Source organism: Triturus cristatus, chromosome 3_1 (genome assembly GCF_964204655.1).
Source record: "Triturus cristatus chromosome 3_1, aTriCri1.1, whole genome shotgun sequence".
In the NCBI taxonomy this organism is placed as follows: Eukaryota; Metazoa; Chordata; class Amphibia; order Caudata; family Salamandridae; genus Triturus; species Triturus cristatus.
In genome coordinates, this window is record NC_140583.1 from 728,775,695 (window position 1) to 728,800,404 (window position 24,710).

The following is a 24,710-nucleotide window of genomic DNA, read 5'->3' on the forward strand; positions in this document are numbered from 1 at the left end:
ATCTAATTCCTTAATAGTCTGCGATTTGTGATGCACCTAGTTGCTGATTATAAAGAAATGTACGGCGGAACTAGACTGTAATAACAAATTAGTCTAGTTCCGATGTCACAGAGCCGGCAACCATGGTGAGTGTCAGGTCACGGAGCATATTTAAAGCAGCTGTTTTTAAGCATGAAAGCAAAATGCCTTTTCTTTCTTCTGCTGTTATAGCTATCCCATAACCAGCTGAAAGGGGAAACGCAGCACCAAGTTTATTTTTTGCAATTTTGAGGTAGTTCTAGAAAAGTTAAAACCTTTATGTATGTTTCTACACAATTCAAGACAAAGCGACTTAAAAAAAAAAAACTTGTATTAAACCAATTCTAATATCCTTTTCCAACCAATATCCAACAGCTTTTTAATGTGCTTATTTTTGTACTAGATTGTAATTTAGTCTGCAGACATGCTCTCTCATGAAAGTGCTACGCACGAAGGATAAGTTGTTTGTGGGAAAGGTGATGGTGTTACCATGTATTATAAGGAATAAAGTACTGTTGTACATAAAGAGTGCAATTCAGCTCGGAGTTCCATAACCTTTAAAGGTACCCGGCATTTAGCATTGTTCCTCTATATGGTCATGGTACTTTATCCCCTATATAATACATAGGCGGACTGCTATTCCTATGTAAAAGATGGTCTGTAATTTCCTTATTGTATTGGAGTGGTGGTGTTTCTAGTAACCTGTAACAATGAAATGATAGATGTTCACCTGTAACTTATGTCTGCTGCCAGCAGCCAAGGTGAAAAGCTGGTCACAAAATAATTACACCTGCAGCTTAAAGAATACTACAGGCCTTGGAAAAAACAATTAACCAGTCCTGCAAGTCTATTGACTTGAATAATCTACTCGACCTAACTAATGCTGCTGTCCTCGATTGTTCTTCAAATGCGTGATCCTATTCAAATATTTTATTTCACGTAGTCAAATTTTTTCTTTATCACGCTTTGGGAGCCCCTTTGAATATACGAGGGCAGCATGTCTGCTGTACAAAAATGATTTTATTTAATAGACTAAAGGTTTGCTCCATGTTTAAGAATCTGTACCACATATAGGGTACACCTGACCGCTGACTTGCCTCTTAGTCACTAATAGCTTGTCATCAGGGGCAGGAATGTTTCTGAGTTCATGCCTCGAACTTTCACCTTTAAATGAGTGGCAGTAGCCACTCTAGTAATAGGGTTACCAGAGGAATTCCTGAGTTTTGTCCTGTAATGACTTTGCACCTGTTTGAATCTCCACAAAACTTGGCAGACCTATTGCACCTGTTCCAGTGGTGGAAGATTGAAAGTTTTACGGCGTTTGGGGAGGGGGTTTCAAAAACAGACCTGCAATTTACGTACACTTTTTGTGTTGGACATGGTGTGAAAACGGCTGAACAAATTTTTGTGAAATTTGGTAGGATTGGTTTAGACATGCTGTGCAGATGATCCTTTTGGGTAGTACACGTAAGTGGAGTCAATATTTTATACATTGTAAGGCATTTTAAGCTGTATCTGTTGTGGTATTTTGCATCAGTCCTGCTTTTCATGGCGATCTATCATTAGGTGATAGGCTAATGACTGCCTTTACAAAAGTTGCAGCCATTTGTTTTTAGGTACAGTTTGCCCGTGTTCTTCGTTACACTTTCGTATCTGGGTATAAGGTTTGGTATATTTCCTCTTACCTATTACCAATTTAGGAAAGTGGTAAAAGGTCAGGAAAAATGTTTATGTATTTAAAAAAAAAAAACAAAGTACTTTGCTATAATTAACCATTTAAAATTTCAGCCTGGATGTTATGAGCTGCAGGAAAGTCCACCTTGAGGGGTATGATCATGCGTGATTCCGCGATCTGCAAGCAGGAAATTGGTGGACACAAACTCAACTTAAAAGGGTGGTACATGATCTTACCAAAACGTATGTTCAATATCGCACGCCTGCTTAGTTACATCAGTTAGAACTAGCAAAATATCTTAATTCGCATTTCACTGTGCAAGCAGAATATGCCCTCATTATGAGCAAGGAGAAAAGGCAGGCAGGCTTCTTGCTGCTCAATTGGACCAATGAGAGGCAAATTCTGCTACTTCTGAGATTCATAGCAAAACACTGCTTACTTGCACACCCAGTGGAGGTCACTGAAACATTTGCACGCTTCTCAGCAATTTATAGTCACAGAGGCCCCTCTCAATACTACCTCTGAACATGAGTTTTTTTTCGGGACTTTAGTTTGTCTTGTCTGCGAAGGGTAGAAAGTCTCTAGAGGCGAGGTTATGAAGGAGATTTCTGAGGCTATTGGGAGTATGCCCAATAATAAAGCTTCAGAAGATGATGGTTAAAGGATTGATTTAAATTTTTTTAAATTTTATAATAAGATAAATAGTTGATAGTTATGCTTCTTTATAGGCTTTTTAAGGAGCTAGTGATGCTGTCATTCGACCAGAATTTAATTGACGATCAGCAACCTAATATTGAAGCCTGATGGGGATCCTACTAATTTTGCCTGTTGCCATCCTATTTGACATATTGATGTAGACATGAAGATACTTATAAAGGTCCTTGCAACTCTCAAAGTTCTGCCTAGCCTGATACATCAAGTTGGGTTTATACTAGGACGTTCCTGTACTTGCATGCATCTCTTGTCCAATATAATTTGGCAAGTACAAAAAGATCCAGATGATACGCTGCTGCTCTTTGAATGCTCAAGTATTTCGATAGGGTTGAGTGGGGTTATCTGTCGCACCTTCAGCAGTGCTGGGGTAGGTCATGGCTTTTTAATCTAAATTTCAGTGGTTATTCATAGCCCCTTCAGATTAGATCAATTGTGTGGGCAGTTTATTGAAGCCCTTTCACATCTCGCCAGGTATGCATTAGGGCTGCCTGCTGTTGCCCTGTTACTTTTAGTACTTGAGACATTGGCGGCAGCAATCTGTCAGTCCTCTTTGTTTAGGGAGTTAAAATTCATGTTGGTGCTTGTAAGATCTTATTATACGCAGATATCATCTTGTTGACTTTAAGTGAGCCAGAACCCTCTGGCCCTCAACTCATGACTCTAATCAAGGCTTTTTGGATCTTCTCTGGGTAGAAGATGAATTGGTCTAATTGTGAGGCGATGTCACTCATGTAGGAATCGGAGAACCATAGAAGACTATTTGGTTCTCACATGGAATGCCTTTGGTTTGAAGCATAGGGGTGTGCTGATAAATAGGTATAGATAAAATGGTGGTTGATAATATCAAGCCATTGATTAATAAGGTGGAGCAGGGCTTTTTGATGTGGTCCACCTTACAGATCTCTTTTTGAGGTAGGGTACAGATTATTAAGATGGCGACAGCTCCCAGAAACAACTTTTTGGTATTCTTCGCTTACTCTTCACACTATAAATCCGAGCATAAAGATGTTTATCTGGGCAGGCAGGAAACCACAAATTAAATAGTCATGGTTACATGCAGATTCCAGATCAGGAGGGCTTCGGCTTCCTGACATGCAGCTTTACTATTTGGCTCAACATTTATTGCAGCTGGCTTATCTGTTGGTTCTTGTTACTGAACAGCCATGATGGGTGGCATGGGAGTGGAATATTGCTAAGACTCCTGTGGTTTTATGTATCTTGTACAATTCTCGTGCCTTAAAAGCACCTCTTTGTCCTCCGACCATAAGGGCTGTGTCACTTGGAGATATTCACACCGACACTTGAGTGGATAGTACAGTTCCTAAGTGTGCACCAATTTGGAGCAATGAGGGAATCTGTAGATCGAAAGCCAATTAGAGGGGATAACTGGGAGTTAACAGTTGGCGAGCTCCTTGATGGGGACTTGTTTTGTCTTTGTGTTAAAATCTGAACTTTCTCTTCCCCAGTCACAGCTCTGGAAGTATTGGCAAGTGCAGCATTGCTTGAGAGGGTAATTAGGGCAAGATCTGATTAATCGATCAGCTTTGCTGATTGTGGCATACCTTTGCCTGTGAGGCTTGTCCAAGGGTGGTGGGTCTAATATGTACCAAATACTTATTGAAAATTTACTCATTTGATACCTATTTTGCTACTAAATTCTACTGGCAGGGGTGGTTCAATGAAATACTCTGGAAGGAAATCTAGAGTATCATGACTGCTTGCTCAGAGAAGCTTGCTTTAAGTATTTTAACATTCGACATAATTGGTATTGGTCTCCTTTCAGATTGTACAAAGCTAGTCTTGTACGGTTCAACCTTTCTCAGTAAAACTGCATTGGTTGGAATGTCAAAACTGCAAGACTGATTCTACACACCTATTCAGTATATGTTTGCCATAGTCCTGCTTGCTCACAGTGCACCACTAACCTTGCAAGGTAACCAGTGGAATGTGCAACCTCAGAACATGACAACCCTGACTCACCAAGGAAATGATGGAAACAGATCTAGAACCCTTTTGTTTGGTTACTCATGTATGCCCAAAGAGGTCACAAATACACAATGTTTCAATATTTATTAAAGCAATATGATTCTTGTGTAAAATGTGCCCTGCAATTCGTCATGGAAGGAAACCTAGCAAAGGAATCCATCACTAGTATGGTTAAGAAAATGAACAATTCAACCACTGTGCTGTTACTTAGGATGTATGCTGCATATGAGTACTGTAGTATTTTGTGCTCCTATCTAGCGCACCTATCCTAGTGTGTCTAGGGTGGGTAAATCTGCCAGAATCCCTGTAGGATGATCTACCCACCACACCCCCTGTTACCAGTGGTGAAGTGTCATCAGGGAGCCAGTCTTGGTGGAGAGCTGGACATCATCCCTCGCAGAAGGTAAACTGGAATCCGCTGGGCTGGAATTCCGGCATGGGGTGACCTCGGCATTGTCAGCCAAATGCTCCTCTGTGTAACAAAGGAGTGATGTGTATATAATCATGCCAATAACCCAGTCAGGATGCTATTGATTCTTTTGTGGTAGCTCTGTCGCCGAGAAGACAATAACAAACATTTTGCGATGTGAACCTAGTTCTTGTCCATTTTTAAGCCACTTGTTAATATGCCTATGAGGAAGTTTAAATGTAAGGAAAGCCATTATCCTGCACAGGCACGCAAGCAAATGTGTCAAATGGCAACATTAAATCATGAGCATGTAAAATGGTGTGCATACTGTGGCCTAATGTGACCACATGACCTACACTGCTTGGACGTAAAGTGACTAAAAGCTTCTTAAAATACATGTCAAAAAATATGGTCATGAAAACCTAGAATCCTAAAAAGCATTGTGCTCTTTTAATAATAAAAGCATACAGCAAGCCAAATTGCAGTAAAATCAATAGAAAAAGCGAATCAAGTTAGAATTTACAAGTAATTTAGAACACAAAAAAAACAAAGCCGAATAAAAAATCTGCACTGCTCGAAACTTAGTATTTAAATGTTCAGAGAAGTTGACTAACATTGCTGTTCCCATCAACCGCAGATGATCCCGGTGGCAGCCATTGCACCAGCTGCATGGCCAAAAATGTTCAAATCCAACCTCATCAGCTGCCGAAGGAAGAACGGCCAGCAATGAATCTACAGAGGACAAGCCATTATCCAATTTACCAGGAGCTAAAGCATCCCAGGAAGGCTCCTAATATGCATTTTGAAGCACTGACCGTCACGAAGGGTAACAGTACAAGTGGGCCTTCAGGGGACCCACCAGCAGTTATATGCCTGCAGATTGAACCGGTTGCATTCCCAAGCATAAAATCCAGGGCACACTTCATAGTGCACAGAAAACAGCGGAGTTCAGGCTGCACACAGTGTAGCCAGACAGGCCTAAAGTACCAGTTGTTGTTTAGGTCTTGGAGGAAGGGTGCACCAAAGAACTGTGTGATTCTCTCAACATAGCACATCTGGCAGTGCCATCCCCACTTTGCCGCATAACAATGTCCATTGTGGAGCAGATTAAAAAAAGTGTCCCAACAATCGGGAACAGAACCAGTGGTAAGCCTTCAAAAATGCTTCCAAGCATGGAGTGTATAAAAGATGGAATAACTCTGAAGACCACCTGGAAGGTGCTAACCAACCCGGAGCCAATGGTCTTAAAGTGTGCTACCCCCGCAGTGTTGGAAATGTAAAAATTGTGGCGCACTAGCTCCCCAAAATGGTGTGGGGAAATTGGTGCTGAGTAACTATTGTATCTCAAAGGAGCAACTTGAAGAGTGAACATCTTCCTAGCAGACGTTAAAGCCACCTTCTTCTGAAACAGGCTTTCAGTTTGCTTAAAGCATTAAAGTTCACATTAGAAAACCTAATCGTAGACCAAACTGTTGCATTCCTAACTGTACTGGCAGGTGGAAACATTACTTGTGCACAAAAGGTCACGACTGCAGTAACTGTCACCAGATAGGCGATTCCCGGTCTCGACTCACAGCAGCCCTGATCGTTCAACATCAAATAGATACCATTGGAAAGCAATCTGAATGCCTGACTAACCACAGCAGCTGGAGAACCCTTCAGATAACACAAGTTCGACTTGGAGTGTAATATCCATACAAACTAGAGAATGGCCTAGAGTATTCTGTTCCGCTAATTTTAGTGTCACCATTCCTACATCTGTATGTGAAAGGTAAGATCCATGACTCGTGTATAAACTCCTCTCCTAGCAGTTCATATCTGCCCACTGGATGGTGTTGTAAGCAGTACTTAAAGTGAAACGTTGAGATTGGCAGTGAAACCCATGTATTAAACGATCTGCTGATGGAATTTCGCCAGCAGTGAATGGCAATTTCTCCAACTTTTTATATGTAACATAGTGTATGTTGGGTATTTTATAGTCATATTGGTCTGTTTAGTTAGATTGTATGTTAAAAACAAGCTACTGGCATTTAGGTGTTTAAATGGGGCGCAACCAGTATGTAACGTCTGCAGAGTCCAACCTAGTAGCACAATAGACGTAGGTTGTGATTGCCCATGTTGCAAAGAGGACATGTCAGTCTGTATGATGTCCATAGCAGATGACACAATGTTTCCCAGATAATATATCCTAGTGGATAAGGTGGTCCTACCATTGTCTACGACTGCTAGATCCTTTTCCAAATTTGCTCTGTCAATCTCACGTGGTCTCTCAGCAGCTTCCTGCTGTGAAACTTTCCACACTTCATTGTATATTGCAATCAGAAAGCACTTTTGACATGTTTTTTGAGGACATGGTAAAAGAAATCAAGTTCTGTTTCACCTCCGACAACGTTAAATGTTGTAGCCTCTCTAGGCACAACTTTACAATGCTAAATGTTACCACTCCTGCGTGTTGTCTGCCTGTAACCTGGGTCTGGCCTATTTATCTGAAACCCTTTCATGTCAGGAAAACATGTCTATCTGTTAAGGTCTAATAGCCACACTAACCGTCCCTCTTGATTGTAACGTGAAGAATTGTATGTCCCATCCCCAAGCATGTTGTCTAATGTTTACTCCACGCAATTTGTGAATTGTTGCCAATTTTCAAAACGTGCAAATGTAGGAACATTACATGTATTTAAATCCTTTATCTTGGCTAGGCTAAGACCGGATGTCTGCCGCACAGTTCTATTCAGGAAAATAAGTTGGTGTGGCATAAGGCATGCTCTAAATAAAACCTTGTGATACTTGCCAATTTTTTTTTTCCCCCATATACATTTTAAAGCAATGGTCTCTCTTCAAAAGTCATACTGTTGTGTCAACAACTGGCAAATAAAAGATGCAGAATAAATCAACATTGTATCAGTGAACATAAGTTTTCTACCCTGGAGAATGTGTTAACTTATAATCCACTTTGGGTCTGCTGAAGCGTGACCCGAGAAGTATGCAAAATTCTGTGCAAGTGGTTTCAAGCTACCCTGTGGTGGTTTGATCAGTCCTCCCATTGTGTGTAATTAAATACTGCACACAGAATACTTGCTTTGTGTAAATAATGGTGACAACAAAACCTTTCATCATAATTAGATGTACCATCATACATTTCTTAACTATTGAAAGCAGTATAATGCTCTAAATCAGCACGCATTTCATATACTTTGTGAATATTCCAATCACCAGAGACAGTTCCAGGAGTTATAACCTCATTCAAAGATGTACAAAATACATAAGGTAGTTTGAAGTTTCAGGTGGTCCAAATATACGATACCTTATTCTGAACAGCTGAAATGTTCACCAGGGAAAGGTCTCTCTGTGTGATGAATGGGGTTTCAAACCTCGTTCAACAGCAGAGCGTTCTGGGAGATCGTATCTGTTCAGAAGCAAGAAAAAGACTCAAACCAATTCAAAGGAAGAGAATAAGTAGCGAAATTGTAATCCAAATCTGGCTTTTTGAGCCAAATGTAAAATTGACATGGTCCTCTTTGTGGAGGTGTATCTTGATCTGACGATTCCAAAGAGAAGTCCTCAAAGTAGCCCGAAGCTGTTTGTAAAAAGTTGGGAGGCTTGTGGAGCTGTGTAGAACTGGTAGATGAATCTTATGGCAGTATGTTGCAGTAGACACCATCCGTGTCTGCTTGCAGAATTGAAATCTGTGTTTCCATAGATGATGATTGTTTGGCATTTGTTGATATAACTTCAAGAAGTGAGACTTCAATGTTAGCTGTCTAAGCTTGTAGCAGGACTTCCTGTAGGGTAGTGAGAGGAGACACGTAACTACCCAGGAGCCCTCTTGGCCTACTATGTAGACCAGGCCACATGGTGTGGTTTGAGCTCCATAGACACAAATATCTAGTGTTTGCTACCAGCAAGGGGTGGTAAAAGTAGTTATCGTACCTTCAGCAGCCAGGGCAGGCACATGTGCTCTGTAGCATGGCCCGAATTCCTTCTTGTCCACAATTTTCTCCTGGACCAGATCGATGTTTGGAATCCAACCAGGAGTTGCTAGTGCTTCCTTCACTTCACCAGTGGTGGAACGCTTCTCTTGAACGTTGCTCTGTGCTTCTCTGAACTTGTTCAGGTCCTGTAAAACATCCAAACGTTCACTGATATCAAAAGGTGTTTCCGCCACCACTGTACTGAGACTGTCAGCGTATGGAATCCTCATCTTCAGTTCAGTAAATTTTTATTTCGATGATTAAAAACCATCATAAAAATACATAGTACAAATCATCCAAATCATCAATAACATACATTTCTGAACCGTACAATGTTAAAAACAAGATTAAAAAAGACATTCAATACAGTCTGAGTCAGCCCCTGGTATTTCTTAATTTAACGGCAAATTTAAAAAAACTCCAAATAGAGCATAAAGTGTGTGTGTCAGTTGCTCTCTGCAAGAATGATAGGGCAGGTTTAGCGTGACGTAGTTTTGACTCTTTTAAAATATTTACAAGGAATCTACGACGGGGGGTACGATAAAAGGAACATAATAGTACAAAATGAAGGGTGTCCTGCGGAGACCTATTGTCGCAGCCGCAGGCACCCTTCTGTTCAATTGTTAGGGTAAAACCAGATGGGTAAGCTAAAATTTAGGTATCAAATTGAGCCTAAAACGACACATTAAAAATCTATCTTGCTGATTATACATTAAAAATAAATATGGTTCCATACCCTCTCCGTTACTGACTAGAGAGTGTGATGTTACAGATATTTTAATAGTCAAGTTGTTTCCTGCTCGAATCATATTTGCCCAATAACATTTTCTGAATCCGATTTTTGCAGAATGGGTCAATCGGTGATGGTTCTGTGAAAAGTATTTGATGATCTATAGCCCCTAGAGTTTCTTTAACATATTTAAGCCAGGGAATTTGAAGCCATCTATCTCTCTGGAGACAATGTTTGATTATTTGTCTGCTAAGCTCCGCTTCTGGGTTTACCCAGATTCGGAGCCAGGACAGAATAGGTCTTACTTTTATCTGGTCTGTAATATATGGGATGCCAAGTTCCGTATGTACAATCGCTGCTGAGATGCAATGCGGTATCTTTAGCATCTTACGTAGGAATTTGTCTTCCTCTACTTGCAGCAGGTGTGCGTCCCTAAAACCCCACACCTCTGCCCCATACGCAGCTTTAGCGATGCAGACGGCTCTTTACAGCGTCATCACTTGCTCTGGTGACCATCGACCCAGTCTACGTGCAAAATTTAAAATAGCACCAATTGCTGAGATTAATTTCCTGCATCTTGCTTCTAGCAAGGGGGCAAACCTAATCCCTCCATCAAACAGAAGGCCCAAGAACGAGAATGTAGTAACAGTTTCAAGAACATGTGTTCCTATTTTAAAACTAAATCTTTTGGTGGGTTTTTTCCCTGCCACCATGACAAATGATTTGGTCAAGTTCACGGAGAGGTCCAAATTCGCCATAAACTTTACAAATCCATTCACCAGATGTTGTAGGCTCGTTGCTGTTCGTGCCAGCAGGACCGCGTCATCCGCGTACAGCAGAACTGGTATATGGCGCGAACCTGCTTTAGGGCAATCAGTCTTCATGTCCAACAAGGAGCTTTCTAGGTCGTTTATGTACAGGGAAAACAGAAAGGAGGCCAGGATACACCCCTGCCTCACTCCGCTGGTGCACGGGAAGGGATCGGTGGTCACCCCCCCCCCCCCCGCACTATAGCGGACCTTGGCAGTGGTGTTCCAGTGTAATTCTTGTAAGATTATGAGTTCAGGGTCAATTCCCAGTTTGAACATAAGGGCCCAGAGTTTACTTCTATTTACATTATCGAATGCAGCCGCCAAGTCCATAAACCCCATATACAGAGTTCCGTTACTGGCTTTAGTATATTTGGCAACTAGGAGATAGAGATTGAGACATTGGTCACTAGTTGATTTACCCGATCTAAACCCGTATTGGGTGTCTGCTAGGATGTGGTGTGCTTCAGTCCACTCAGCAAGGCGATTTAAGACTGCCCTACCTAGTAATTTGGCTGACACGTCTATCAGAGAAATTGGTCTATAGCATTGCGGGTTGTCCCTACACCCTTTCTTGTAGATGGGGACAATCTGTGCTGCAGACCAAGATCGAGGGAGCCCAGTTCTAATCGCTGCATTTAGTACTCTGGTCATGATCGGTGCCCATAATTCGATGTTACTTAGGTAGAGATCGGGGGGGGTACCGTCCGGCCCTGGTGCCTTATTTTTAGTGATGCCTTGGATTGCTTTAGTGATTTCCAATAAAGAAAATTCCAGTTCCTTGTGTCTCACCCCCACCTATGGTCCGGTCTTGAGTATTTTACCCTGGTGATTATATAAACTTTCAAAGTGGGTGACCCATTGTTCAGGAAGAATATTAGTGCTGATGACAGGGGAACTAGAATCTTGAAAGCAGGGCCTATTGATAATTCTCCAGAATTGGGTATAATCCCTATTTTCTCCTGCTTCCCGTAGGTCTGCCCAGACTTCCTTTTGAAGCATGATCTTCCTTTGTTTAACCTGAATTTTATAATTATGCCTATACCGGGCTTCTTTGTGTTTATCTCTCGGGAGGGTCTTTAGGCACAGTTTTAGCTCCCTTAGAGCCCGCGAGCAGTTAGTCAAACCAGTGTGGATTTGGTGACTCTTTTACCGGACGTTTAGTTTTTAACAATCCGTCAACCACCTTGGTTAGGGACTCAAAAGCCAAGACCAACTCTCTACCTTCTTTTGTAAGTTCAAGGCAAGCCTCTATTTGTTCTTTCCCTCTTTCCATTAAGGAACAGTAAAATTCCTGTGCATTGATCTTGGCCCACCTTAAGCGCCTCCCCTGGTCTGTTGGGCGAAGTTCAGTGCCTGAAGGAGCGTTCCTTACAGTTCTCACATTATAGGGAATTTCAAGGGTTAGGGGGTTATGATCACTAAAGGGGCTCCATTCCGTTTTTACCTTTTTGACTTGCTCTTTTGCAGAGCTCGATATTAGTATAAAGTCTATAATGGATGAGCAGCCCCTTCCCTTAAATGTTGGTGTAAGAATATCTCCAACTCTCACATTCAGCAAGTCAATAGTGTGAGTGAGAGCAAACCTATCTAGGATCTTCATAAGGAGTGTTCCCTCTTTATTGTGTTCAAAATGTGGGCCACTTTCTACAGGGCAGGAGGACCAATCCGGGCTCACGGGTAAGAGTTTCTGGCATAGGTGGCAATTGAAGTCACCCATGAGTAGGATTATTGGTTCTTGACCGCCCTGCCTTTGATCAATTTCTTCGGTTAATCTACTCTCTAGTTCGTGTATCACTGGGTAATTCCCATCTATCGACCCTGAGTTGTAAAAGTTTAATATTAGGTATCTCTGGCCCTGTCCCTGGAATATCACTGCTTGTAAAGTATGTGATACCCACAAGGGCTTTGACCAAGTGCCTTTTAGATCTAAATCAACATATATGGCTAGCCCGCCCTTCGCCCTTCCTGATCTACCTTCCAAAGCTGGCGTAAAAAAGCATTTGTAACCCTCCAGGTGGTAAAGAGAGAGGTCTTGTGCCCAAGTCTCCTGTAGAGCTATGATCTGGAAACCAGTGATATACTCCCTCCAGTCCTTAACGAATTTTCCCCCCAGGCCAGCTATATTCCAGGACAATATAGCTAGCTCTGCCTTGGAGTCTTTTTCTCCCTCTGATACCTGGTCGATCCGTCTACACACTTTCTTGTTATGAGTCATGGGCTCAATAGCATCCTCACCTCTCATCATTGGGGGGGCTTCTACCCTTAGGGATTCCAGACATTCCTCCACCCCTTTCGTGCTACAAACGAGTCCATCCCCTGTGGTTATATTTTGTTGTCCATTTTCAGCGGGAGGTAGTCAGTCGTTTTCATCTAACGACTGTAAGGGGGCAAATCTGTTTCTCCACTCTGGGTAGTCTCTGGTTGGTATAAATTGGCCTGTCTGATTAGGCCTTCTGTCCCTTTGTCTGAATTGTGCCCTTCCTGTGTTCCAGGTTGGGTAAATCTGATTGTTAATACTCCGCCTCCTTGGGTAAAAATATCCCAGGGGAAGGGTACAGATTGTACTATTGTGATTCCTGTTTGTGTTTCCCAGTATGTAATCTACCAGATTAACATCTCTAAAGTTTTCCACAATACAGTCCCCTCTTATGTCTTTTTTTCTGCCTCCTAGCCAGTTCACTCTTCTTACATGTAGAATATCCCCCTTTTTCCCCATATTCAAAGGCCTATGAATATTTAACCATTTTATTATTTTCGATTTTAGTTCTAGATGAGTTTCTTTTTCTACGGGTCTGAGTTCCGGCACCCCTGCAAATACTAAAACGTAGGGGCATGCTTCCGGGGGTAAATTTATATGGGGTGGGGGGCTTTCTGATCTCTCAAATGGGTCATATTCATATTGTGGTAGGCTAGTTAGGCCTTGGGTTAAATGGTGGGCATCTCGCACTATTTGTGTAGTTGCTTGCTGTTGGGCTTTATCTATCTGTTTATTTCCGCCATTCTGTGGGGGTCCCCTCCCTGGGTGTGGTGGAGCTTTGGGCAGATCATGGACTTGTGCGATCGTATCTTGTATATAACTAGCACAATTGTTAGTGGCCGCAATTTGATTAGTGGGTGTATTTATGGCTTGGTTAGGGCCTGCAGTAGGGTTCATGCTTATGGGGGCCATTGTCTTGCCCTGTTTGATTAATTCATTTGCAATTTTGTCTATCCTACTGATTATCGGTTTCATCTGGCTGATGATAAAGACTTCCAGATGATTTTTTAGATCGCCAATTACCTTCTCTATCCACCCTGGCGGTCTTACATGGGGGGCTCCTACTTCATCCTCAGTGATGGACTCCTTGCTATTTTTGGGTCTACGAGCACCTGTAATTGATGTATTTTTCCTGGGCTGTCCCTTGCCCCTCCCCCTTGTTGTTGTTTGGGCCTACTCTGTGTAGTGAGATTATTTTCCCTTGTCTCTTCTGCTCCAGATTGTGCACGCTGTTGAGCACAAGGAATGCCTTCAATTGTGTTGCTCATTGTTTCTGTGTTTGGACTTTCTGAGAGAGTATGGTCTCTAGATTGTATGGGTGTAACTAATATTGGAATTGGTGAGGAAGACAGACTCCTTTCCATACGCTCAATCTCCCCCGAGACTTTCTTCAGCATCAGGTCAATTGCGGTAGGTTTTTTAGCTTTGTTAGATGGTACATCGATTATTCCAGCAATGACCTGATTTGGGGTATCAGCTAAAATGGCTTTGCTCGTAGCCGAGCGTGTTTTTGGTGGTTTAGTCATTACTGGGGTTCTGAGGATTATCCCCCTACCTATTCACCCTGAATTCCTTCTCGTAGACACACAGAGTCTATAGCAATCCAATCCGGCCTTTATCCCAATGCACAGTTTTATGTCAAATGAGGAGTTCAAGAAACAGTTCAGTAGTGATGTCAGAGTATTATTATTAGTGAGCCCCCAACAAGAAAATCATCCAAGTTGGAAACAAAGTACCTTTGAAATGTGGCAAAATCAAGGAGGGTGGCCCAGCCCGGCCTTATACGGCCCCAGACGGCCACAGACGGCCCGCCCTTAGTCCGGCGCCGCCCGCACGCGTCCCGCGGTTGCGGGAGGCGTTCCTTCCTTTTCAAGCGCCTCCGGGCGCGGTGTGGCTGGCGTCAGGTGAGCGCCGCCGGGGCACCTGGGTAATGTAGTCCGGACGTTCCCCTCACGGCGTTGTCTGGACTCTCCCCGGTGCAGCCGTTCCCCTCACGGCAGTGGCGAAATGCAGGACGCCTAGTGAGTTCCAAGAGAAACTTTCCCGGTGAGCGCTCGGCGCTCCTTCCTTTTGAAGCGCCTCCGGGCGCGGTGTTGCTGGCGTCAGGTGAGCGTCGCCGGGGCACCTGGGTAATGTAGTCCGGCCGTTTCCCTCACGGCGTTGTCTGGACTCTCCCCGGTGCAGCCGTTCCCCTCACGGCAGTGGCGAAATGCAGGACACCTAGTGAGTTCCAAAAGAAACTTTCCCTGTGAGCGCTCGGCGCTCCTTCCTTTTCAAGCGCCTCCGGGCGCGGTGTTGCTTGCGTCAGGTGAGCGCCGCCGGAGCACCTGGGTAATGTAGTCCGGCCGTTCCCCTCACGGCATTGTCTGGACTCTCCCCGGTGCAGCCGTTCCCCTCACGGCAGTGGCGAAATGCAGGACGCCTAGTGAGTTCCAAGAGAAACTTTCCCGGTGAGCGCTCGGCGCTCCTTCCTTTTCAAGCGCCTCCGGGCGCGGTGTTGCTGGCGTCAGGTGAGCGCCGCCGGGGCACCTGGGTAATGTAGTCTGGCCGTTCCCCTCATGGCGTTGTCTGGACTCTCCCCGGTGCAGCCGTTCCCCTCACGGCAGTGGCGAAATGCAGGACGCCTAGTGAGTTCCAAGAGAAACTTTCCCGGTGAGCGCTCGGCACTCCTTCCTTTTCAAGCGCCTCCGGGCACGGTGTTGCTGGCGTAAGGTGAGCGCCGCCGGGGCACCTGGGTAATGTAGTCCGGCCGTTCCCCTCACGGTGTTGTCTGTACTCTCTCTGGTGCAGCCGTTCCCCTCACGGCAGTGGCGAAATGCAGGACGCCTAGTGAGTTCCAAGAGAAACTTTCCCCATCTTAACCTCAAACTGGATCTCCTAGGGAGTCCGACCACCCAGTGATTTTTTTCTAGGCAGGTTATTTAGGGCTCTCTGAACCCCATAAAGGTGCTGAACCCAACTGCAACCTGAACCTAGTTCTCTAGCTGTTAGACTGCTTTAAGTCCCGGTTCTTCCTCTCCACTGTCACATTTCCTGCGGGATGATAGGGGGAGGAGTACTGCACAGTCACATCCAATTTTTCCATGGTGTCTCCCTAAGCCCTTGAGGCAAACGCTGGCCCCTCGTCCTAATGGGATGTGGCTACTGCATATGTCCCGATAAAGACTTGCAAGTCCATTATAACAGTTGATTGTCAGCCGATCGCTGCACCCATACCCATAGGAATCGAGAGCAGGGATCCACTACTACCATGACGTACTTGTAAGACCCATCTGAGTGTAAGGGTTCACAGTGGTCCAAATGGATGTATGACGATCCAACGCAAACAAGCACAACGCACACCACTACATCGCATTACTCACATCGCACGCAGTTACATCGCACGCATTCACCACGAAAACCTTTACATCGCACTCCGCCTTCACACGCATGCAAAATACATTTGCAACGCACACAAAGACCACGCATTGTATCACACAGCAAAATTCGCTTCTGTCCATCGCGCTCTTTACCCCTCTCTGCTGCCCCCACTCTGGGCCGGTCTAGTGTTTCTGGAGGGAGCCCTTTAAATCCATCAATCTCGGTCTCCCGGGCTCGGTGGGTGGCTGGGCTGAAGGGACAGGGCCCTGGGAGACCATGCGCTGCTCCGGGTGTCACGTCTGGGGCCAGGGCAGGCCGGAAGCAGGAGCCGCCAGTCTGTCAGCCCCGGGAGCATTAAAGGGTGCATCCTTTTATTGGCGGCGCACAGTCAGCCAGCCGACGGACCATGCTCTTCAATGGTGAGAGAAATACCTGCTCTTCTGCACCCCTCATTTCCAGCTCACAGCGGCCATTGCCAGCGTGTATATACATTAGTCCTTTTCATTTAATAGACCTGGCCCCTACATAATTCAATCCATATTCAAATGTTTTATCCTTCGAATAAACGTATAATATTAATGTGCGTTTACGTTTAGAGAGTGCCTGTTTCTAACAACATAACAGATTTTTTTCATTTTAAAATATCCACCCCCTTATACCAATTACAAGATTTGCCATTCCTTATGATGCTCCCAGATGCTACATTTGTAATGTATATATTTAAATTGCTTTTATAGCGCTGACTTGCTCTTGGTACCCACTTCTTAGCAGCAGAGAAAGAATATAAGTTGCTCTTAAAAGACCTTGGCATAAATGGAAAATCTGGTGCACTAATCCTCATGTTTAAGGAGTAAAAACTTTCCACATTACAAATGTCTGACTGGGGCACATTACCGAATCGTGTTTTTTTGGAACGAGCACCTTTGAGAAAGGTGGCTGGGTTCATTATTAGTGCGTTTAACGGTAAACGCTCGTTAACTCAAAGAGGCCCATCTCAGAATTATTTTATTTGTTTTGCATCACGTGTGCCGCACCTTAAGTACGGGAGGAGATGTACTGAAGTATTCCTAAATGACACAAAAACACTAAGGCATGTGTGGCCTGTTCAAATATTAGGAATAGTTTGCGAGCACAATGTCTAAAGATGGGAACTATATATTCAAGACCACACCCCATCCCAAAAAACATGAGTGATTTATTTAATGTTTGTACCATTTTAACACGATATGCATGGCACCCTTGCTGCTTTATTGCAGATAAAGACAAGTGTATACAAGATCCCAGAAGCCTCTTCAGGGCAGAGGGTGTTACACTGTTTAACCATCACCGGACAGATCTGTGACAAAACACAGGGTGTCAGTGAGTGTGGCGCGTGCAGTTCACAGCGGGCTCTCCTGTACTCCGAGTGAAACAGCCCTTGAGCAAGACATATTGGAAAAGTGGGCAAGGGGAGAGATGTTTAAAACGCCCCTGTTTTCACTGGAATCCTGGAACCTGTTAACATTCTTTCGTCGTATTCTTTCATGATTTTAACTGACCCCCTTGCTCAGAATATTAGGACTTTAAGTTATAAATTGCAAGTCACCGGCGGAAAGAAACCCTGCAGCAGGTGCGTATCGTCCACTTGGTGGCAGCGGAGCCCCATATGCTCGGATATGCGAAGTAAAGCATGCGATCTAAAAACATCATGCGTTTCCCGTTGCACTTGCTTGCGTTGTAAACGTTAGCGAAGTAAATGTGCATGCGATCTAAAAACCTGCGGTGTCAAGCCTCCCGCGATGTAACAGCCGCGTTGCGATGGCAGCGCGTGAATACAGAGTCGTTGTAATGGGTGTTTCCCGTCCAAATAGACACACAACCAGAGGCTTATCAGAGATCAATAAGAGGGGTCTGTGGTTAGTGTGCAATGGTAGAAACTCAACTGCTGGCAGATGTCACATTTAAGGGCAAAGTCCTTGGTCTGCTTGTATAAACGTATCCACCAAAAGTGTTGCTGCAATAGTGAAATTGTTCCCGCCACTCTTACGTGAGCAGATGTTAAACCCTCATGCTACTAGGATCAATCCTGTTCTGAATTAGGCATTACTCTATCCCCCACTCTGGGAATATGAGCAAATGGAATGTTCTGCGGACTTAACTGGTAGTTAGTTGGAAAGCCATCTGGTTCAGCGTTGACAGCCGTCATGATGTCTCTATCTATCCTCACACTAGAACGAGTAATTGCAGCGACTGCAGCAGTTTGCACTGTTGCTTATGTGACTTCGTCAACCATTGAATTCCCTGCAACGATTTTTCCTACACACTGATGACTGTGTGTGTGAATCACATTAGTCTGTGGCAAACATGCTTTTAGTTTGGCCACTTGTACCGAAAGCATCTTGTGCCTGAGCCAATGATTGTTCTTTCAATACAGCAGTCTGTACTGCCGTCAGGATTGTTTTTGTCATTGAAAACACATTTATGCATTTGTAATATAAATGCAATTTATGTGTAATGGGTACGGTGTCTCCTTCATTGAATGTGACATAGGTGTACCCTGATGCACCCACAATTATACAGATCACTAAATTTGTTGTGTTTACAGGTGCGTGTAAATGTTTTGAAACTAACATGTCCACTAGTACCAAACAAAAATTTTGTGTGTGTTCAGCTGTTCAATGTAAACTTGAAGTTTTGATGAATCAAGTCGGAGAACAGTTTTTCCCGTTGTGCATAATCCGGTATGTCAGTTCTGCCAAAATTCAGGGACCCCAATAGTGATTGGAGTTTCTTCAATGTGCTTAGCGGTTGTAAATGAACCACTTCTCTAGGAAGTGTGTCGCAAGGCTTCTGCCTTGACTTGACAGATCGTATCCCAAGAACAGGACACTGAGATGGGCTATTTTTTTAATTACATTTGTAGCCCATGTGAGCAAATCCCCAAAATATGCAATCCACTCTAGCCAAGTGAGTTGACGGGTCATCTTCCGTCAAGTATATATCATTGACATAGGACAATGCTGGTAACAGTTCCGTTACACGACTGAAAACAGCCCTGCCCTATTCTTATCCCCTTGTGGCAGTCAATGGAACTGTTCTTCAGAACCTAGAGTGCTGAATGTGGTCAAATAACTGCCTTCAGGTGCTATATTTTGGCAGAAAAATCCATTTGATATGTCTAAAGCAGCTTTGTATTTTTACATGCTGTATTGGTCTTTAGTGCCATGCTATGTGCGTTTTGAACAGCGAATGTGCGTGTAGCAGTATACAAGTGTCTGTAGTCTAAGACTAAATGATATGATTGGTCTGGTTTCATTACTGGAAACAAAGGATTATTCATTGGCGAGGTACAACTTTTTTTTACACCTTGGTATTCAAGTTGTGTGAGTATTTCTCTAACTTGTTTTTTAGCCTGATGTTTAATGGGGTATAGTTGTTGTGGTTGTAGGCTTGATGTTACAGGTATGATGTGATAGGGGGATCTCATCCCAACCCACATGGTTGCGGTATAACGCTGGAGTTTCCACTAAGGCCCACTTCTTGGCATATGTACTTATAACTGAATCGATGTATGTTTAACTAAATCTGGAACAAAATCATAAAACGCAGAATAAATTACATTTTCCCCTTTGGGGCAAACCCATAACAAACACCAGTGGCCAATTCTTTTCAGCCAAGAGAATGTTGTAGCTGAATGACAAATTCTCCCCAAAAAGAACATTGATGGTACGTTGCTCCATCTGGACTTGAAATTCATATAATTGAATAGTCTCCAGTCTAGTGTTGCCACCTGGACAGAGTCACTCACTGCTACTGCTGCCAGACACTCCATAAGATTCCTAAGAACTATTGTGAATTCAGCCGTACTGTCCAGCATTATCAGAGCCCACTCCCTGTTCAGGAGCAGTGTCCTCAATATACGGGTCATGCTTGACTTTAATGCCAGCTACCTTCTTGTTTTTGAATTGAGGCTTGGACTGTGTAGGTTTGTCTTCCTTTTTTGTTATCAAGTCAGAGACTTAAAAGTTTAAAGTACTCCTCTGATCTGCATTCTGATTGTCCTCTTCTCTCTGAGCGTTTTTCGGATGACTCCTAAAGGGAACCAAAACAACGTGTATCGGTATACTGATTGGGGGGGGGGGGGAAGGGGGCGGTGAACTCCACTCCAACAGCAGAGATTGCAGAGTTTTGCAAACTCCGAGCTTCGCTGGGAGAGCAGAGTTCGGCAAAAAACTCTGATTTTGTTGCGTGTCAGAGTTTGCCTCCACCCTAATTATGCCTCTCATTCGGTCTCTGCTGTTTGGAAATGCTAAACTGAATCCGGCTGCCGGAATCTGAATATGTTAATGTGCATCACACCTTCTCCTCAGAGCGCTGTGTGACGGCTCGAGCACAAACATTTCCATTAGGGTAACATGTGAACTACAAAAGCACAAAAACTGAAACCGCCTGGTGACTTCCTCCAAGAAGTGCTCCATTGTCCTACCCTATCCAGAAAGCGCCAGTCACAGCAGAGAGAATGGCTGCTTAACTTCTGTGCTCACAGCTCAACACACATCAGCTGCCTGGGATTCATCAGAGAAAGAAGCAGTCTGTGTCCACCTCGTTAGGACTAGCATATGCGAAGCGCCCTTGTGAGAAGTTGGCCTGGCATATGCTGTTCCTAGTTATAGGGACACCTTGCACCAGTCCAATTCGACTCCTATTGATGATAGGTTTAAGACAACCTTTAAAGAAAGCTATCCTAGTGGTAGCTGTGGAGAGCAGCCTTCAGGCTAAGTCTTGAAGGAGTGTTAAGCTTATTGTTTTACCATAATAACCTCTTGAATAACCAAATGAAAGAGTAGCCCACACAGGTATATATATAAAATATATGTATTTATTCTAGACAGAATCCCACAGTCACTTTATGTGGCTAGTGGCAAAGTTACACTTCAAACAAGCATTTATAAACACAATAAATAGCACAGAAATCAATGGGCCCCAGGGGGGGACCAAACCATATACTAAAATAGTGGTATAAGAACCACGACAATTCTACAGGCAATGCCTAGGGCATTCAGGATCGCTGGCCCCTTAAGAATCCACCCACAGTTAAGAGGAAGGGGACCCACAGGAGGCGTGTGCAGTGCGAGAAGTTGCTGTCGGGATCGCAATGTTAGCCTATGGAGAATGTCGCGGTTGAATAATTAAGGTTTAAGGACACTTCTAACAACAGTACAAAGTTAAGGCTTGAGACTTAAGGCTTTGGAGAGCCCACCACCACGGAAGTACCGAAGTACCACTGTTACCTGCCCCAGGGAAGCCGGGTGCATAGGTCGATTCTGGTGTCGGGTCGCGGGCTGATTTTCTATGGAAGAGGAGTCCAAACTGCTGCTAGCTGGAAGTGTCGCTGAAGTCGTGAAGATTAAAGTTGAAGAAAAGACAAAGATGAACCTGAAAGCAGAGGGGACAGAGTCTGGGTCACAGCACAGTGACCAGGGAGCTCACAGGAAGGAGCTCGTGGATGTCGGGTGCTTCAGGTGTGGAAGGTACAGCTGGGCTCTGCAGTCACGGGCTCCGGGAGGCTTCAAGGAAGGCCAGCTTCTGGAGGGCGACTGTCCCACGTCGGCTGAGGGTCGCTGCGGTGTTAGTGTCCCGATTGGATCCACTAAGCATTGGCAACCGCAACCCACGCAAGATGGACAAAGCAGCTGCTGGTGCAGACCCACGTGGTCTGAGGGTGCTCTCCTTTGCAGGGAGCGTAGAGCAGGCCTGGAGCAACCAGGGGAACTCTTAGAAAAGAAGATTGTCCTCCGTCAGGGCCCACAAGTCGAGGGACAAGGGACCGCGGAAGGCAGCAAAATGGAGTGCGTAAAAGGGCTCCCACGGGCCACCGGAGCGGGCCAGGGAGCTGAGGGTCGGCACAAATGCTGCTTGAAGGTTGGCTCAAGAATGGGCCAAAGCACAACTTCCCCACTGGTCGGGGTCGTGTGCTGGACAAGAGGTGGCCGGTGTCTCGGGGTATGCAGGGATCTCGACACCCACGTGGTCCAGGGTGCTCAGACTTGCTGGGCACACTCACAGGACGCTGGGATGCACTGGAGACCCACCTCGAGGTTGCTGGAAGGCGTCGAAGGTCGTGAGAGCAACGAAGTTCCAACCGGGTATCTTGTAGTCTTTTAGGTGCCTGCCAAGCAGGGGGATAACTCCTTTATCCCAAGGGAGATTTCTTCAGTCAGCTGGGCAGCAGCTCGTCGAAGGTCAGTTCTGTGAAGTCCTGTACGAATCTAAGGCTCTAGGGCAAAGTTATTCCCATATATCCCCAAGATTAGGGGGATGGTCCAAGAGAGAGCCTACCAATCAGAGTAGAGGCGGGAAAGGGTGGCTACACCCACTCCCCTTTGTGTGTTTCCCGCCTGGGCGAGGGGCAGGACGCCCCTGAACCGGTTCCAGGCGGTGTATGCAGAATTGGGGCTCTGCAGCTGCCTACGTGCAACTCTGAAAGGACATTTGGTGCACCCACCCTGTTCCAATCCACATATTCTGTCTGGGGAGGTGCTGGCACCTCCCTGCCACAGGAGCCCTATTGTCCAGATGGCGAGGCTGGGGTTTTCCCCAGCAACAGCCAGCCAGAGTCGTGTAGGTGGCGAACAGTAGCCATTTTGTGGTACATGTGCACTTTTAAATTGGTGTCCAAATTCTACCGCTTTTCCCATATCACCCTCCTAGCAAGGGGGAATCGTGCCCCCATGCCCATGGCTGGACTGGGGGTATGATTCCTTCATGTCTGACACCAAACACGATATGGTTCTGTGTAGCCATTCCTAAGTTACAGCGATGACGCAATAACTTATAATGCGGTTAAGAGTATATGGTATGGCTACACTACAAACAACCCAGTAACGATTTTACGAAGGTTGCAGAGAGGTCCTACTCACGTAGGGGTCCCCCCTCACACATACCTCAGCACCCAGCCCTGTAGGATTACCAGGGCCTGCCATAGGGGTGACCTATGAGAGTGTATGTGTTGTATGGTATGGGACATAGGGTACCTACATCCCTGTAAGGGGTGCTAGCACCACCTTACCCAGGCTACAGTAGTGGCCTGGTGGTGTCAGTTTGGGTGGCTGTCCCAGGGTGGCACAATAAGTGCTGCAGCCCTGGTAGGCCTACTGGGGGACCCATGCCCTGGGTACCTAGGGTACCATCTACAAGGGACTGGTAGGGCATGCCCAGCATCCAATTATGTTTGTACCTAGAGTACTCACAACAGTTTTAGGGAGAAAGCAGATAGGCTGGGGTCCTGGATAGCAGGATCCCAGCCAGACTAGTCAAAAACCACTTAAATACCAGGCAAAAAGTTGGGGGCAACCATTAGTCAGATTCCACTCTCCTACATAACCCCCCCCCAAACGAAAGGAGATAAGGCTAACCTTGTCCAGATAAGCCTTTATTTCCTGAGTGGCCATATAAGGAAGAACCTGTACTAACATGGTTGCTCCCTGTGTCATGGTCCACTTGGGAAATCCTACCCCAAGGGGTTCTAGAGTTTCTCCAAAGTCTAGGGAAATTACCTGTATTGGTTTTTGGGTCAGAGGTGGGCTGGTGGGGTGTCTGAGTCTGGAAGTGAGACCCTACTTGGGTTGGTCTCAACCTCCTCAGATCACTGGCCACTATGGAAGCCTTTCTGCCCATGACTGTGTCATATCTGGCCCTAAGGGTCAACCTCTGGCTGCCTACAGCTGGGGGTTGGATCCCTTTGGCTGGAATAGTGGAGGGCACTGGAAGATTTGGGGCAGCTAGGCCCCAGGTTTCCCTGTGCTCAACAACATCCATTTGAGGGGTGCCTATACCTAGGGGTAAGGGGGATCCCTCAGTTTGTAGAGGAATATTCACCTGGCTGAAACTACTCTGCTGGGTGTCCCTAATCTGCTGATGAGGGGGTTCCTCTGGGCAGGGGCCCAATAAGGGTCCACTGACCTCCCTGACCTCTGCAGCCCTGGGCTGACTGAGGCAGGGTAGAGAGGGGCAGGATACCTGCTCCAGACTGGGTACCACCTTGGAAGGGTCCCCTGCCATCAGAGAGGTGGGCAGGCCAGGCCTGTCCACTTCTGGGGCAGTTACTTCACAAGGGGCAGGATCAGTTCCCTGAGAAACTGGACCTTTACCTGTAGTCTGGTGGGGGGGAAGACTGCTCCTCCTCCCCTATGCTCTCTGTTTGGGTAGAGTGATCCATAGTTTCAGGCTTCACTCTTTCTATTTTCTCCTGGGGTGGAGGTGAGGCCCTCAGGGTCTCATCCACTTTCTCAGGGATTCCTACCATTTTCAAATGGGCCTTGTGGTCAACCTCAGCCCAGGCTGAGATTTCTAGATCATTCCCCAGTAGACAATCTACAGGCAAGTTTGGGGACACTGCCACTCTCTTAGGGCCAGTGACCCCTCCCCAGCTGAGATTTATCACTGCCATGGGATGATCTGTCCTGATTCCATCTATGTTGGTCACCTGGTAGCTAAACCCAGGTAAAAGCTGATCTAGGGGCACTAGCCTCTTGGTCACCATGGTGACACTGGCCCCTGTGTCCTTATAGGCCACAGCCTTCTGACCATTGATTATTGGTTCTTGTCTGTACCTGCCCAGAATACTGGGGCTCATGGTAAAGTTGGCAAACCCCATGCCACCATCACAGACCATAGTTGCTAATGCAGGGGACCTGGCTAGGCCAGAGTCCACTGGTGTCCCCAAAGAGAACCCAACTAAGTTTTTGGGTGCACTCCCACCACCTGGGGGATTACTACTAGTAGCAACAGGAGGTGTTG

General features: G+C 45.3%; 1 protein-coding gene across 1 annotated transcript in view; it reads right to left on the reverse strand.

Moving 5' to 3' along the window:
- PIDD1 (p53-induced death domain protein 1) overlaps positions 1-24,710 on the reverse strand; it is a 332,716-nt gene that overhangs the window by 235,161 nt on the left and 72,845 nt on the right. The window lies entirely within an intron of this gene.